General features: G+C 35.0%; 1 pseudogene; it reads left to right on the forward strand.

Moving 5' to 3' along the window:
* Window positions 1–2,913: 2,913 nt before the first annotated feature.
* Window positions 2,914–16,534, forward strand: part of LOC120221739 — a 31,488-nt pseudogene continuing 17,867 nt past the window's right edge.

Raw genomic sequence — 16,534 nt, forward strand, 5'->3', positions numbered from 1 at the left:
CATGTGGTTATCTAGTTTTCGCAATGCCATATATTGAAGAAACTATTCTTTCCCCATTGAGTATTTTTGTTTCCTTTGTCAAATATTAGTTAACTATATGTATGAGTGTATGTTTCTGGGCTCTTGATTCTGTTCTATTAGTCTATGTTTCTATTCTTATACTGGCACCATACTGTTTTGATTTCTATAGCTGAAATCTAGAAGTGTGATGCCTTCAGTTTTGTCTTTTTTCTTGGGATTGCTTTGACTATTTGGGGTCTTCTATTACTCCATACATATTTTAGGACATATTTTCCCTTTTTGTGAAGAATGTCATTAGAATTTTGATAGGGATTAGTATGTATAAATGGGTTTGGGTAGTAAGGATATATTAATAATATTAAATTTTCTGATCCATGAACATGGAATATCTTTTCATTTTTTTGTGTCTTCTTCCATTTTTTTCATGAGAGTCTTGTAGCATTAAACATGAATATTTTTAAAAGATATACCTGTCTTAAAGTCATGAAGGTGACTTAAAGTTACTTGCTACTAATTGTAATAAAATACTTTTAAAAAAATTAAGACTTGCATCATGCACATGATAAAAAACTCAAAACAGTTCAAAAGGATATATAATGAAAAGCAAGTATCCTCCTCAGACCATATCTTTGATTCATACCTTACAGAAGCCTTTCTAAAGGTTACTTGTTACTTTTGTTTGGTTGTTGTTTTTTTTTTACTTTTTATTTATTTTTGAGAGAGAGAGAGACAGACAGACAGACAGAGTGTGAATAGGGGAGGGGCCGAGAGAGGGAGACAGAATCTGAAGCAAGCTCCAGGCTCTGAGCTGTCAGCACAGAGCTCTATGCGGGGCTCTAACTCACAAACCTTGAGATCATGACCTGAGCTGAAGTCAGATGCTTAACCAACTGAGCCACCCAGGTGCCCCTAAATGTTACTAGTTTTAGCTAAACACTTCAGTAAAGTGTTAAATTTTTGTATAGCCTTCCAGAAATTTTATATGCACTATAAAAACATATTTTACATTACATGTATTATCTATCTATCTATCTATATATATGAGAGAAACCCAAAGACTGAGACACGAACATATTGAACACACTTCTTTCCTTTTAAACTTAACAATGCATCTTAGAAATGTTTCCTTATCAGCCTACATAGATCTATGTCATCTTGTTTAATACTTTTTCTCTTATTCATTTAACTGTTTTCCCACTGATGGATATTTAGTTTGTTTTATATTCTTTGCTATTTTGAATACTGCTGCAATGAATTCATTTGTGTATATGCACATGTACGTATATGCACACACACTTGTTAATATGACCTAGTGCAACTGTAGAATGAATTCCTAGAAACAGAATTTCTGGGTTAAAATGATTTAGCCCCAGAAGGGAGAGAAACTCGCTTATTAAATTTATTTTTCAATGTTAATAATGTTTGAGAATATCAGCTCTGTCCCCTAAAAATCAATGGGTCTCTTTTCCCCTAAAATTTAAATTGGACATTGAACACATGTGGCACTTAGTTGGGATAATATTAGACAACTTGGCTCATGTGAACCTTCTGGTTTTCATGTAGCAAAATCTAAAAGACTTCTTGGATTTTCAGTGCATGGAAAATCTAAAAGACTTACTAGAATAAGAATGTTAGGAGATCATCTTATTCTCCTTGGAAAATTCATCTGAAACATCATAGAAATGATAAAAATGTGTTTCTTTCAGACTCATTTTATGTGTATTTTTTTCCTTTGAATGAGCTTCTCTCTTATTCCCCGAAGAAAAAGTACTAATTATTGATTTTGTTCAGCTTTCTCTCTCTTCTCAAGTTATGTTTTTTTTTAATCACTATAGTATAATAGGAATGATGAAGAAACTTAAATGCATTTACCTATTCAACAGAGAAGAAATATTCATACGTGGGAACACTAATGTATATTAACATGATTAATCAATGACTAATAGTATGATTTTCACTTTGATTGAATAAAAATAATTTTAAATATGTCAACAATCTGAGTTAAAATTGGTACAGATGCTAACCCTTTCAAATATGATAAGTTTTTGGAGATATTCATTTAGGGGAAATATTTAAAATTAATTTATTAGAGTGTTAGCCTAGAGTTGTGTCCACAACAGAAGGGGAAAAACAATGCAGATCCATCTCATTCAAAGCTGTTAGTTGAAGAGATAACTTGTCACTTATTTATATGTTGTTCTCATCCCTGGTTGCACATTAAATGATCAAGGACTTTTAAAAAATACATATAAATGTTCAATCAGACCAATTAAATCAGAATCTCAGGATGAAGGAAGGGACTGGTAGGTATCCACGTGTTTTAAGGCTTTGCTGGTGATTCTAATATGCATTCAGGTTTAGAACTACTGATTACAGAATGATAAGGAGTAGGAGTTTAGAATAAAATACTTCTTGATAACTGTTAGGACATCAAAGTGAGTGTGAGACAGACCACTTCTCTCATTGTGTGCAAATTCACAGAGGAAATTACTCCAAGAGTCTTATATTTTTCTGGAACCTTCAACAAATTCAAGATGTATAGGTGGGAGACCATGAAGATTTAAGGATAACATTAGTGAGAGAGCTGATGCTATGCTGGATGCTTCATCTTCTTTCTGTGAAAGAGCTGTGGTGGATGATACATTTTATTTAAACAGAGAAAGGTGCTTTAATGGGTGCCTTCAGAGAACCATGAATTTGTTTTCTGCCATTCGGAGACACAAGACTGCTATCTGACCCATGGACAAGAGAAGTTTATCAAGCATACACTGGAGCCTGTTTTCTATCAGCCAATTGCTCTGTCAGTGGGATCAACAGTGTGATAATATGGGAACCAGCCTAGCTCTTAGAGTTTGTCAGGGCAAAAAAGCCGTAAGTGTTTTCCTGTAGAGAATGGCAGTGGCATGGGAGAGGAATCCTGCGTGGTTCCTGACCAACATGGTTGACAAGAGAGGTGAGCAAAACTTAGCAGAAGAAGTTGGAAATGTATCCTCAGATGGAAAGTGGGAGTTGTTGATCACCTAACATAAAGACGTATCTTTTGGGTCAGCAGAAGAGCAGATGCCTTAAAACCCACAAAGCCACATTGGAGAGAAAGAGTCAGCCAAATGCCTTCCAGGACTACATTTTAACCAGTTACCAAATAGAATGCATGAAGCCATCCAGCTCAAGGAAAAATCAGACTATTGTTTGTCTTCATTTCCCTCTGCTACAGCAATACTGTAGAGAGTAGAAGAGCTATTAAATACAGAGGGAAGAACAAGAAGAGTCGGAGGTAAAGCCATCCATGTCCTCTGTCCCATTACAAGCTGCAATCCTTAAGCTTGTCCAAGTGGAAGAAGAATATAATGTTAAGTGGACATTAGCATTTAATTAGCACTTTCCCGATGATTCCTGAATTTGTAGAGCACAGTAGAAAGTAAAGATGATGTTGACACTGAGACTATAACTGGCACTAGAATTTATGATTTTAGTCTTGAGATGTCTTGCTCATCTTTTAACTATCAGATTTTTTGTGCCCTTGATCCTAAACATCTTCTTTCTTCTTAATTGATGGCTTCCCTACCAGAGTTTCTTTACCTGCATCTTGCTTACTTGTACTTGACATCTACTAGCTGATTTCTTCTCAACTCTTTCTTGAAAACACTGATTTCTCAATGAGTAGTAACATTTCCTAATGACTCCTGTGAATATCCAAGTCCTTACCCTCTATACTCTGGTTTCTCTTCAGATCGCATAAATCTTTCACCTTTTACCAAGTCCTTACCCTCTGCCCTGCCAACACTCATCTGCAGTGAGGCATGTCTCATCATGGAATAAAACAGAAGAGTTAATTAGCTATTTTGCCCTCCAACTTGTTTTGCTAGCATTTTGGAAATGTAGGCAAACAACAAAGGGCAACATAGAGCTCATTAGTGAAGCATAACAGTGCCCACCAGAATGGAACTAAAGTAAACTGTGAGCTCATCCAAATTATAAAGTTACAAATTTAGTTCTATTTGCATTTAATGAATTGTGTGCTATTAATGCATTGGAAATCATAGGAACTAATAAGGGTAGAATAATTTTTATTAAAGTCACACATGTAATTGTGTACCTTCATTTACATGTTTACCTCATTTTAAAATGATTTGAAAATCAGAATTCAGAATGATAAAAACACTCTTTGAGGGATTTGAGTTCTGATACAGTAGGAACCTAAGGAAATTATTACCAAGATGACTTTTATGTGCCTGGACAATGTAACTCTTTAGCACTGGAAATCACTTTTGTTTTACTTGCCATGATCTTTCCAAGTTTCTCTCATAAACTACTTTGGACTGGTTTTCGGAGCCAGTCTAGTATGAGACCTCTAGGGAAGTCACAGCTGCAATGTATAAAAAAACAGCAGTTTGGGTTCATTATTGCATTTTCCCTTCCAAATATGTGGAATGCTAATAGTAGAGGCATAGGGTATCACATGCCACTATGTCAATGAGAAACTTGGTAAGGGTGACATTTAGTTAATTCACACAATCTTTATTAAAACTACAATATTTTAAGCCATTTATTTATTTTGAGAAAGATAAAAAGCAGAGGAAGGGCAGAGAGGAGAGACAGAATCCCAAACAGGCTCTGTGCTGTCAGTGCAGAGCCCCACACAGGGCTCAAACTCACAAACCATGAGATTATGACCTGAGCTGAGATCAAGGGTCGGATGCTTAACAGACTGAGCCACCCACACACCTCTAAAGTACACACAATTTTAAGTAATAAGGTATAGATTATTGCTGTTAATTGCTTTTCCATGAGTAAGATGATCTTTGTATTCCTGACATGTCCATTCATTAATTTATTCAACAATCATTTATTGATTATCTAGAATGTGTCAGGCATTGTTTGATGCTAGAGATAGAAAGAACGGTAAGATACAACACTATCCCTGATCCATAATCCTGATGTATTTGCAGAGAAAAGCTTGTAAAATATAACTTCAGTAGAAGTGTTGTAACAAGTCTGCACCAATTCCAGTAATGGAACTAAGAAAGGGACATTTAATTTATTAGAACAATTTGGGTGGCAAATATTTCAAGATCCTCGAGTGAGTTTCCCGAGACAGAGGAGGTGTTCTAAGGCAAATGTGATCATGGTGACAGGGATATTATACACCACAAGATGAGTAGTGAAAAATACATAGGCATGGAGCAGCTTGACACCTTCAGGAAGTTGTCAGTCATTTAATATGACAAGAGTGTGGGGTCTTTATTAAGAAATAAAGTCCCAGAAGGTACACTGATAAATGAAGATAAGTCCCAGATCACAAAGTGTCTTCTATCTATGTTATAGAACTTATGTTCAATCTGTAGGCAATGGGGAGTCATTGGAATATATTTAAAAGGAGAATAACATTGTCAGATTTGTAGTTTTAGACACATCATTCTGGCAGCCACATGGAGGATTGGTTAAAACCTCACATTTAATCCTTCAAATCCATGAGCAGTTGAACCATAGGTTCAAAAATTCTGTTAAACTCCTACAACTGAATGCAAAAATGTGTGGGCCTATATACTACTTCTGGGGAGAAGTTTCATAACATACATTAGACTTTCAATCACAAAAAAAAGGGATGATAATGAAAACCAGGGCATAGGGTGATGAGCTCATCTTACTCTGCCTGGGACTTCCTGGTTTTAGTACCAAGAGTATCACATCCTGGGAAACTCTCAATTCCAAGGAAACTGGGGCAGTTAGTCATGCTCCTTGGAAGTTACAAGATTGTGGCAATAGACCCTGTGAAAGGAAATTAAGAACTTCAGCTAGAGAAGAAGGAATGGCCTTGAGAGCTACAATACATAGAACTGAATGGTCAATTGAATTGGGGTGCAGTAAGGAAAAATAAATTGAAGATAAAACTTATGTTTCTAGCTCTATTCACTATATATATCTGGTTGCCATCAAGGAAAGTGTGTGTGTGTGTGTGTGTGTACACAAGTAAGGATGACTTCCACTTTGAGCATGTCATATTAAGTATTTCTGAGATTCTGATGGAAATGTCCAATGGGAATTGGACATGTAGATTTAAAGTTGTAGGAAATCTAGAAGAATTTGAATAACATTATTCCAGGATGATATGTAGAGTCAGAAGTAATGGTCAAGAAGAGTATACTGGGAGGGGCACCTGGGTGGCTCAGTCAGTTAAGTATCTGACTCTTGATTTGGGCTCTGGCCATGATCTCATGGTTTGTGGATTTTAGCACTGCACTGGGCTCTGTGCTGATGGTGAGAAGCCTGCGTGGGATTCTCTCTCTTCCCCTCTCTTTGCCCCTCCTCCCTTCATGCTCCCCACCCTTCTCTCAAAATAAATAAATAAACTTAAAAAATAAAGAAGATTATTCTGGGAAGATTGTACATTTGAGGATAACTGTAGGAAGAAGGTCCTGAAAAAAATATGAAAAACAGTCTGTTCAAAACTTTAAGCAGATTACCGATAAAAACTGTACTCTCAGAATTCGAGAGAGGAAAGATTGTGATTATTATCTATATCTTTTAAAGGTTTAAATATTTTTCTGGATATATTAGTCAATGTAAACAGAAAAGAAAGAGAAATTAGAATATAAAATTTTAAAAAGGAAGGAATGAAATATGACTTGAAGCTTATATGATTATATACTTTAGAAAATCATTGAGAAATATGATTGCAAACATAAAAATAATTTAGAGGCGCCTGGGTGACTCAGTCAATTAAGGATTCAACTCTTGATTTCAGCTCAGATCATGATCTCATGGTTCATGAGTTTGAGCCCAGCAACAGTCTCTGCACTCTTGACAGAGTGGAGCCTATTTGGGATTCTCTCTCTCTCCCATTCTCTCTGCCTCTCAATGCTAAAAATAAATAAATAAACATTAAAAAATAATTTAATAAGATGGATAGATACAAAGTATATACAAAAAACCAAATCATTTCTGTTTATTCTAATAATAAAAGGTTGGAAGATTTAATCGACAAAGTTATTCATCTGTAATAGCAACAGTAAGAGTTAATATTGAATGTCATTATTGGATGAATATTGAATGTTATTATGTTTAGGCACTCTTCTAAGTGCTTTCATAAGCTTAATTCATGGATTTTACAGATGAGGAAGGGGTGGCAAACAGAGTTTAAGTAATTTGGTTGTGTTCAAACAGTTAATAAGTGGCAGACGTATATTTTAAATTTAGGGAGTCTTAATCCATAGGCTGTGTTTTTAATTGCCATAGCATGTAGTTAATTTCTTTAGGAAAAAAATAGTAAGGTCCTACTCAAGAATATATTTAATAAGAAACACCATAAATCTATATGAAGAAAATGTTAAAATGGTACCGATGGAGAAATCTTAGACAAATAGAAAAGCATATCATGTCCTTGGGTAGGAAAACTTAACATAAAAATATAAGTTCTCCTTAAATTAATCTACAAATATAACTTGATTCCACTAAAAATAATAAAAGATTTTTTTTTCTGTGAAACTAGTTTTAGTTTATATGTAAAAAAATTAAAGAAAAATTCAAGGAAAAAAGTACTGTTGAGGAGACAGAGCCTCAGATATTTTGAAAGTATCAACATTTTCAACAATTAAAATAAGATGCTGCTAACACATGAGCAGAAAGATAAGTGAAAATCTAGAAATAAATTGAAATACATAGGGATTCAGGATAAGATAGAGGTGGCATTATGCTATTTATGTAATATACATGAGTAGGGGAGAAATCAAAAGATTCAATAAATGGTTCTTGGATAATGGGGAAACCGTCTGGACAAAAATGGATGCATATCTCAATTCTTGAAATAAATTTGAGACAACTGAAGGCTGCACTGTAAAATAATGTCAAACCATAAAAGTAATAGGGAAATTATTTTATAATCTCAGTGTATAAAAGACCTTTATATGTGTAACACAAATACAAAGGCCATAAGAAATCACACTGATAAATTTAACTACATAAAATTAAAATATTACATCCTGACCAAACCACTGCAAGGAAAATCAGAAGATAAATGGTAAAAGTGTGAAAATATAATAACATCAAATATGTGTAATTTCCTTTTATTGAAAATAACTCTTACAAATCAAAGTGATCATCAATCAGAAAGAATGAGCAAATGATACAAGAGAGAACACAAACATGAAATACAAGTTGCTTATAAACAAATAAAAAATGTTCACTCTTACTCATATTATAAGAAATGCAGATTAAAACCACATCAAATGACCAGATTATGAAAGATTCCAAAGTCAGGAAGCATACCATGTAGATAAAGATGAGGCAAAGAGGCACCTTCATGCATTACCGGCAGGACTGCAAGCTGGGACAGACTCTGTGTGGGGCAATCTGTCAAGATCGGTCAAATTTAGAACTTAGAGATAAATATATCACTTATGCAAAAACAAAAAAAAAATTAAAAATCTAAAACAGTTAATAGTAGTCATTTGGTTCGTTCTTTCCACTGAGAACTGTTAAGTGGGCATTGAAATAAAAACATCTTCAAATTAGAATTCAAGAGTATAAATAAGGAAATGTTAGCAAAAATGAAGGGAACATGGAGAAATAAGTGAGCCCTTAAATTGTTTTCTTCTGAGAGCATTTGTTGATCCTCACAATTTGAATTTGAATTAAGATAGCCTTACAGGTAAGAAGGGCGGAAATAAAAGCAGAAGACAATCATCCCCACTCCCTCACTATCCCCCCAAAACCTGCCAAAAAGAATCACCTTACAGTAAGGTGAGAGCTAACTGAATATTCTCACAGGTAATACTAGACTATTTAATATCAGTTGGACCTTGGTTTAAGGTGATTCTAAAATATTAGAGATCCAGCAGCCTGGCAGAATGAAATGAAATCATATCTGGATAAGTTCACTTATTGTAAACCTCAATAATTCTCTCTATAAATTGTTACTTCACATAAATCATCTAGCACATAGCAAAGATGATGAGGAATAAAAGGAAATTGTACTCAATGAATACACAATTATAAAGTTTCAGATATTGAAATTATCAGATGCATACAAATGATCAATTATTAGATATTATTATTACATTAATAATTAACATTATATATTAATAAAATTTATCCAATATGATATATCCATCTATGTTTATATTTGTATCTATATCTACAGAGAGAGATAATATAGTACATCCTCATTCTGTGGTGTACAACACCTCCATCACCATTATGTTACTTGCCTTGGAATACCTATACTATCTCAGGAAACTCATTCAAGAATCTTTTCTCTGAGACATTTCCCACCCAAGAGTAGGTAAGGGAGGTCTTGCTTTATACATATTGAGATTCATGAAGCTATAGTGATTGAGATAGTGTGGTATTGGTACAGGAACATATAAAGAGTTGAATGGCATAGGATGGAAAACTGGGAATCTGGCCTACACAGATACAGGCCCCTAAAGAGGACAAAGGTAGAACTGCAGAGGAGTCAGAGAGATAACAGTGTTTTAAAGAAATGGTACAGATAAAATCGGGTATTTGCACTAGGAGCAGACTATAAAAACAATACATTTATGATATTAGAAATATGAAAAATTTGCTTATTAAAGCACTTAATAAAGAAAATGAAATGACAGGCCACAGAAGATAATATATGTAGCACATACAACTGACAAAGAGGTCATATCTGGAATATACAAAGAAGTATAGCAAACCTATAAGCAGAAGATTAAAGACAAAAAGCAAACTCATACAACAAAGGGAAAGAGCTTGAAAAGAATTTTCAAACGAAGTAAATCCACATTAGATTGGCTAAACAGTAATAAAGAAAATCTGACAAAAACAAGTGGTAAGAATGTGGAGCAACCAGTAAATTCTTTCACCGCTAGAGCAACACAACTTGGCCAGACCCCTTGGGAAATAGTTTGTCATTTTTTAGTAAAGTTGAAGATTTATATATCTCATGCCTTAGCAATTTTATGCTCATATTTGTACCATGTAGAAATGTGTGTGCTTTAGAAGTATAGGATGCCACAGAGCAAGAACAAAAATGAAAGAGATGCATTAGTTCTTCACCAAAAAAAATAACAATAAATAATTTTTTAAATCTTTAACATAATTTTTACTAAACAAAAGAGGTCAGATCCTCCAATATATGCAGTACATGATTCCATTCACATAATGAACAAAATAAACTTTCTTACTTAAGGATAATGACATAGAGAGCAATAATGTAAAGACAAGCAGAAAGTGATTACTAAAATTGCCAATGTAATGGCTCTCCCTGAATGGCTTGTGATTCGGCAGGAGAGGAAGCCTGGGATTGACCTGCTTCTGGGCACCTGGCAGTATCTCATTTCTTTACCTGGATGCTGGTTACACAGTAGCCTTATCATATTTCCTTAAATTGCACATTTATATGTTGTTCACCTTGCTGTATTTATGTTGTATTTCATCATTAAAAAAAGTTTATTAAAGAGAATAAACGTTGAGTGTTAATGACTCAGTAACCACAGATGGGACTTCTTGGTGCTGGTGGAGATTTGTTTATGAAAATTTATCCAGCTGTCCATGCTTTGTGCATTTCCAATATGTATAATTAAGTAAAATTTTTAAAAATTAAATTTAAAAAATTAAAAAAATAGCAGGTGCCTGGGTGGCTCAGTAGTTAAGCATCTGACTTCAGCTCAGGTCATGATCTCACAGTTCATGAGTTCGAGTCCCACAGTGGGTGAGCTCGAGCCCCACTTTGGGTGAGCCCCACTTCTCTCCCTCTCTCTCAGTCTGTCTCTCTTTCACTGCCCCTCCTGGTATTCTTTCTCTCCTTCTGCCCCTTGCTCACTTGCACATTCTCTCTCTCTCTCAAAAAAAGAAAAAAAAAAAAGGAAAGAATGCAAACAGGAAGCACTGTGGACTATTCTTTTTATAAGTTGAGGTTTGAATGAAAGCGAAGCTTCCAGGAATGAGACAGAGAATGACGAAGTTAAATCAAGATTGAGAATCTTCAGGTAAAAGTTGGCTCATGTTTATGGAAACGCAGGTTGCAGTAACTGGTCCTATGAAGAGCATGGTCAGATGGTGCATATGGGCCTGGGATTCATAGGGAAGGAAGCAGTCACAGAATAGTGTGATCCAGGGAGGGGGTTGGAAGTGTTGATAGACTACAAGTCTGGGAAAAATGGAGGAAGAGGCAAGTGGGAACGAGGCAAGTAAAAGAACTGCCCTGCTACAGTACCCCTGGCCAACTATCTCTCCCCACATGTTTGATTAAGAATTGAAAATGTTCAACTTTACAATGGAATCTTGCAATTTTTCATTCTAATACAAAATAGAATTCAATAGAAGAAATATTCTGTATTTTCAAGTAATAATTTTACAGAGCTTCTCTTAAGCACAGGTCTTGAGAACAGCACTTCATTGAGACTCCACCTTATAAATAGGAGTCCAAGTTAAATATTATGGGGGAGTAGGTAACTCTGCAAAGAGAAAACCAAATCATATATCAAAGCTCCAATACATATTTACTTTTGGATGATTCTCTGTGTCAACTTGAGTCATGGCTTGCCTTGGCACTAGAATGACTATTTCCTGAAGGTGTCAGTATGGCTGGAAGATTAGAATCCTGCCAGAAGTTCTTCCTAAATTGCTCATGGTTTAGGCAAAAGACAGGTAAGAGGAGAATGAGAGCACAAGTGTTCTGACCGAGGCTGAACCTATTGCTGTCGGCTGTCTGTGATTCCCTTGTTAGGAAATGCAATTGCCTGAAGACTTGGTTAAAAGCCTCCTGTGCCCTCCTAACCCCCATCCACATCCCTGATTTCAGGACTCCAGTTGGTTTAGTTTTTGCTGTCATTTCCCAACCATTAACAATTAAACTGCACTGTTACCATGCCAAAAGCAACGTAAGACGAAGAACCAATCCATCATCAAGAAGGTAATTGTTGAGCAAGACTTCAGTGTGACATACAAGGAAGATACAGAAAATGCATTAACAAAGTCTATCTTTAAGGATATTATATAATAGAAGAATAGGGCAAAGCATAAACATTTCACAAACCCATGTATGGCAAGTGTCAGTGGAAGAGAGGATTGAGATTTTGAGGTAGACTGGTATGGTCAGCATAGGCTGCATGGGGACAAAAAGGATGTGACCTCAGAGATGAGGTGTTGTGCAGAATTTCAACAGGCGAATACATTGAAATATCAAGAGTCATGTTCATGTTATTTCTCCAAAAAAGTATTAAATAGCCAATGCCATCACTTGCAAACATATCTGCATTTAATCAACTTATAATTATTTGTGCCAGGGAGAGGGATAACTCAAAAACGATTTGCTTTCAAATTGGAATAAAATGTGCAATATCACTTGATGTCCAGTTGTCTTTGTTTGGACTTGTTTAGGCTAATGTTAAATTCACTTGCATTTTCTGAGCACATGAGAGAGCACAGGGATATACTGCTTAGCACTAGATGGTGTTGGGGGAAAGCCACACTTGGATAAAACAATGACAAATGCTTCTGAATCAATTTCATTGTTGTCATGGCTGAACACAAACAGCCTCAGAACATCTGGGATTTCCTCATTTTAATTCCAAGTTGTCAGATTTGCACACATTCTTGCTTTCTTGGACTGAAATATTTTTTCTAGTGTGACTGTGTCCATTTGCAAAATTAAGAATTACCATCAAATGGGGACCTTAGATTTTCCCACATGAACTGTGTCTTATAATGTCAGAGTTGGTGAGGAGGGAGGAAAAGAGAGCCTAGAGAAGAGAAAAGAGGATTTCTGAATTGAGAAAAAACATCAACAACAAACTAAATGATTAAAGAAAATTTCTTAAAATCGTTCCTTTAATTTCAAAGGGATCTGTAATTTGAAATTGAAGCCAACATTACGATGACAGCATCCAGGAGATCTTTGAACCTCTCTAAAATTTCAGTTTGCCACACCTTACTTCTACCCTTCTTTCTCTCTTCTCTGCTTCAGTTTTCCCCCTTAGCATTTTTCATTATCTAACATGCAATACACTTTATTTATTTTATCTAGTGCCTCCACCACTAAAAGGTAAACTCCGTCATGGCAGACACATTTCTCTATATCCCCACTCCCCAAAACAGTGTGTTTAACATACAAATACTTTAAAAATATTTGCTGTTGAGTGAATTCTAAATCTTTGTGCTAGTGGGCTTGAAGTATTTTTTCATAATCTCAGAGTAATTCTTATATTCAGTTTACCTTAGACAGTTCTTACATTTCTACTATGAAAAGAAAATTGGATTCAAATTTAAATTATTATAGCAGTTTTATATATATATATATATAAATATATATATATATATATAGCGGTTTTATATATATATACACATATATTTATATATATATATATAAAATCAGATTAAACATAGGGGGGCCTGGGTAGCTCAGTCAGTTAAGTCTCTGACTTTGGCTCAGGTCATGATTTTGCAGTTTGTGAGTTCAAGCCCTGCATCAGGCTCTGTGCTGACAGCTCAGAACCTGAAGCCTAATTCAGATTCTGTGTCTCCCTTTCTCTCTGCCCCTCCCCCTACTCATCCTCTGTCTCTCTTTCTCTCTCAAAAATAGGTCAACATTAAAAAATTCTTTAAAAAATCAGACTAAACAAAGAGAAAATAAATTTGAATGTTTTGTTTAAAAAATACACATAATTTTCAACCATGAATATATTCAATAGGGTTAACCTAATAACTGAAATAACTATATTGGTCTAGTTACATTAGGAGTAGAATTAAGCTGGGTCAATCAATACTCATAGGCAACTTTCTATTCAACAGACTTACTGATGAAGAAGTGCATATGTTTGGATTATGGTGACTATTATCAAGAATAACTTTAGCAGAATAACAATTCTGAATAATATTTTTTTTACTATTTTGGAATGGTTATTACTAAACAGTATTTACAAATAGAGATAAAATCTTTTATAAATAAATAATATGTGTAATTATAAAAAAGACAGCTCTGAAAAGCAATTTAGTAATGTGATAGGCTATCAAGATAGGTGTGTCATATGCAGATAAAAGGAGGTAATCATTTCATTTCTGTATCTAGTATTGGTCAGAAAATGCCTGAAATAGTTTTTAAGAAACATATTTTAAGTGGATCATTGACAATAAAGCATATTGAATAGAATAACCAGGCTGGTGAAATATCTAGAAATTATTTTATTTATTTATTTTTTTAAAATGTTTTATTTATTTCTAGGAGAGAGAGAGACAGCATGAGCAGGGGAGGGTCAGAGAGAGAGGGAGTCACAGACTGAAACAGGCTCCAAGCTCTGAGCTGGCAGTCAGCACAGAGCCCGACGCGGGGCTCGAACCCACGAACCGCGAGATCATGACCTAAGCGAAAGTCGGACGCTTAACCGACTAAGCCACCCAGGCGCCCCTAGAAATTATTTTTATAAACACTTTAAATAAGCTTTATTAATAAAAAAAAAGCAGTTCAATAATCTAGAGATGTTTAGCATAGAAGAGAAAATATTTGGGTGAGAAACAGTGAACACATTTTAAGATCTTCAAATAGCTGACTACCAATAGAGCTAAAATTTGATTTTTTTAGTTTCTCTAGTGGGTCTAAAAAGAACAATAAGAGAACTGAAATTACAGAGAACTAGACTTCTATTTAATGTAACATAGAACTTGTTAACAATTTGAACATTTCAAAAATATAATGAATTACATTGTGAAGTAATAACCCCTGCCACTTCACATTCACACTGTTCAGTGAAGGAAACAAACACCATATTGTGAATATCCAGAGGGCAATGGCTGTGTTTTATGTTTCTATACCTTTAATATATGTTGTATGTTTCCATGTAGAAGAAACATGGAAACAGTTTTTTGGGGAGGAGGGGAAAGAAAAAACAACAACCAAAATTTATTCTCCAACAACACAGACAGCATCAGCAGGTAAAACTCCAGGGGTTTCTCCATAGATCATACATTCACAAGGCATTATTTGCTTAACAGTGAGAAAGCCTCCGGTGTGTTCTCTGTAACAATATCCACTTCACAGTGTAAACAGGTACTAGTATTGTGTTCAACTTATACAATTTTAGGAGGAAAGGCACAATGTGGCAAAAAAAAAAAATTTTTTTTTTTTTTTTTGGATCCTAAAGTCAGGTGCAATAACACAGACAAACTTTTGATAACAGTTCTTGGTCTACTTTTCCACATAGAAGGAGATTTGTCCCCTCAGAAATTAAGGTCTTTCTCTCTCCTTCCTTGTTCTACCGTTAGAGCAATGTCTCCTCATTCGCTTCATATTATGTATACAAAAAGGGGGAGGGGGAGTTTAAAACGAAGAACAATAACGGTATCTTCACTGTCCAGTTGTTCCCGCTGTACATCAACTCAGGTTGAAGACAGGGCATCGGAAGATCTCAAGAGCTCAAGAGCCTTTGGTGGCATGGATGAATGAATGCTGATTGGACACATGAATATTTCTATGATTCTGCATGATCCAGGCTATCTGAGACAGAATACTGATAAACTTTGCTGAAGCCTGACTGAATAGAAAATATGTGAGAGAGGCACCTAGGTGGCTTAGTCAGTTGAGCACCTGACTCTTGATTTCAGCTCAGGCCATGATCTCACGGTTAATGAGTTCAAGTCCTGCATTGGGCTCTGCACTAACAGCATGGAACTTTCCTGGGACGCTCTCTCTCTCTCTCTCTGCCCCTCCCCTTCTTGCTCTCTATCTCCTTATCTCTCTAAATAAATAAACATTAAAAAAAGAAAGAAAACATGAGAGATAGAAGTGAGAGATAGTATTTGATGAGTAAATGTCAAGACTTAACTACCCCAGAACATTTGTTTACATTCTATGGTAGTAAAAACCCAGAGAATTTCTCCTTTCTTCCCCAGAGAAGATTTGTTTACATTCCAGAGTGAAGAACTTCCTGGAAAAGAAGATGGACTCATTTGCCAACCAACCTATATAAGTTTTGAGTTTCACAGTTTCAGGGTTTCTTCCCTACGGAAGAACCCTGGTAAATGTTCAAATGAACATCTGCCTTCATTGTGCTGCCCTGTAGATCTATCTATCTATCTATCTATCTATCTATCTATCTATCTACCTACCTACCTATCTACCTATCATCTATCTATTATCTATCAATTATCATCCATCTATCTATCATCCATCTATTCTAAATATCTATTTATCCATCATGTATCTATCTATATCAACTTAACAGATGAATGGAAAAAAGGAAAGAAGGGAGAAGGGAGGGAGAAGATTGGATATTTATTTGTCAGGAACTCTATATTCCTGCATTGGATGGAAATTTCACAGATAATGATGAAGACCTATTCAACTTTTAGATACATGTTGCTTCTTATATAATATTTTAAACATTTATTTATTATATAGTTAATATATTTATTAAATAGATATATTTATTATATATTATATTTTTTCAAGTCACTGTTGGTAATTTTATGTGATGTTTTCAGTCCCATGCCAACAAACAAAATTCAATTTCTGATAAAAATGAAGACCAAAGAG

Source organism: Hyaena hyaena, unplaced genomic scaffold (assembly GCF_003009895.1).
Source record: "Hyaena hyaena isolate Hyena2069 unplaced genomic scaffold, ASM300989v1 scaffold_805, whole genome shotgun sequence".
Classification (NCBI taxonomy): Eukaryota; Metazoa; Chordata; class Mammalia; order Carnivora; family Hyaenidae; genus Hyaena; species Hyaena hyaena.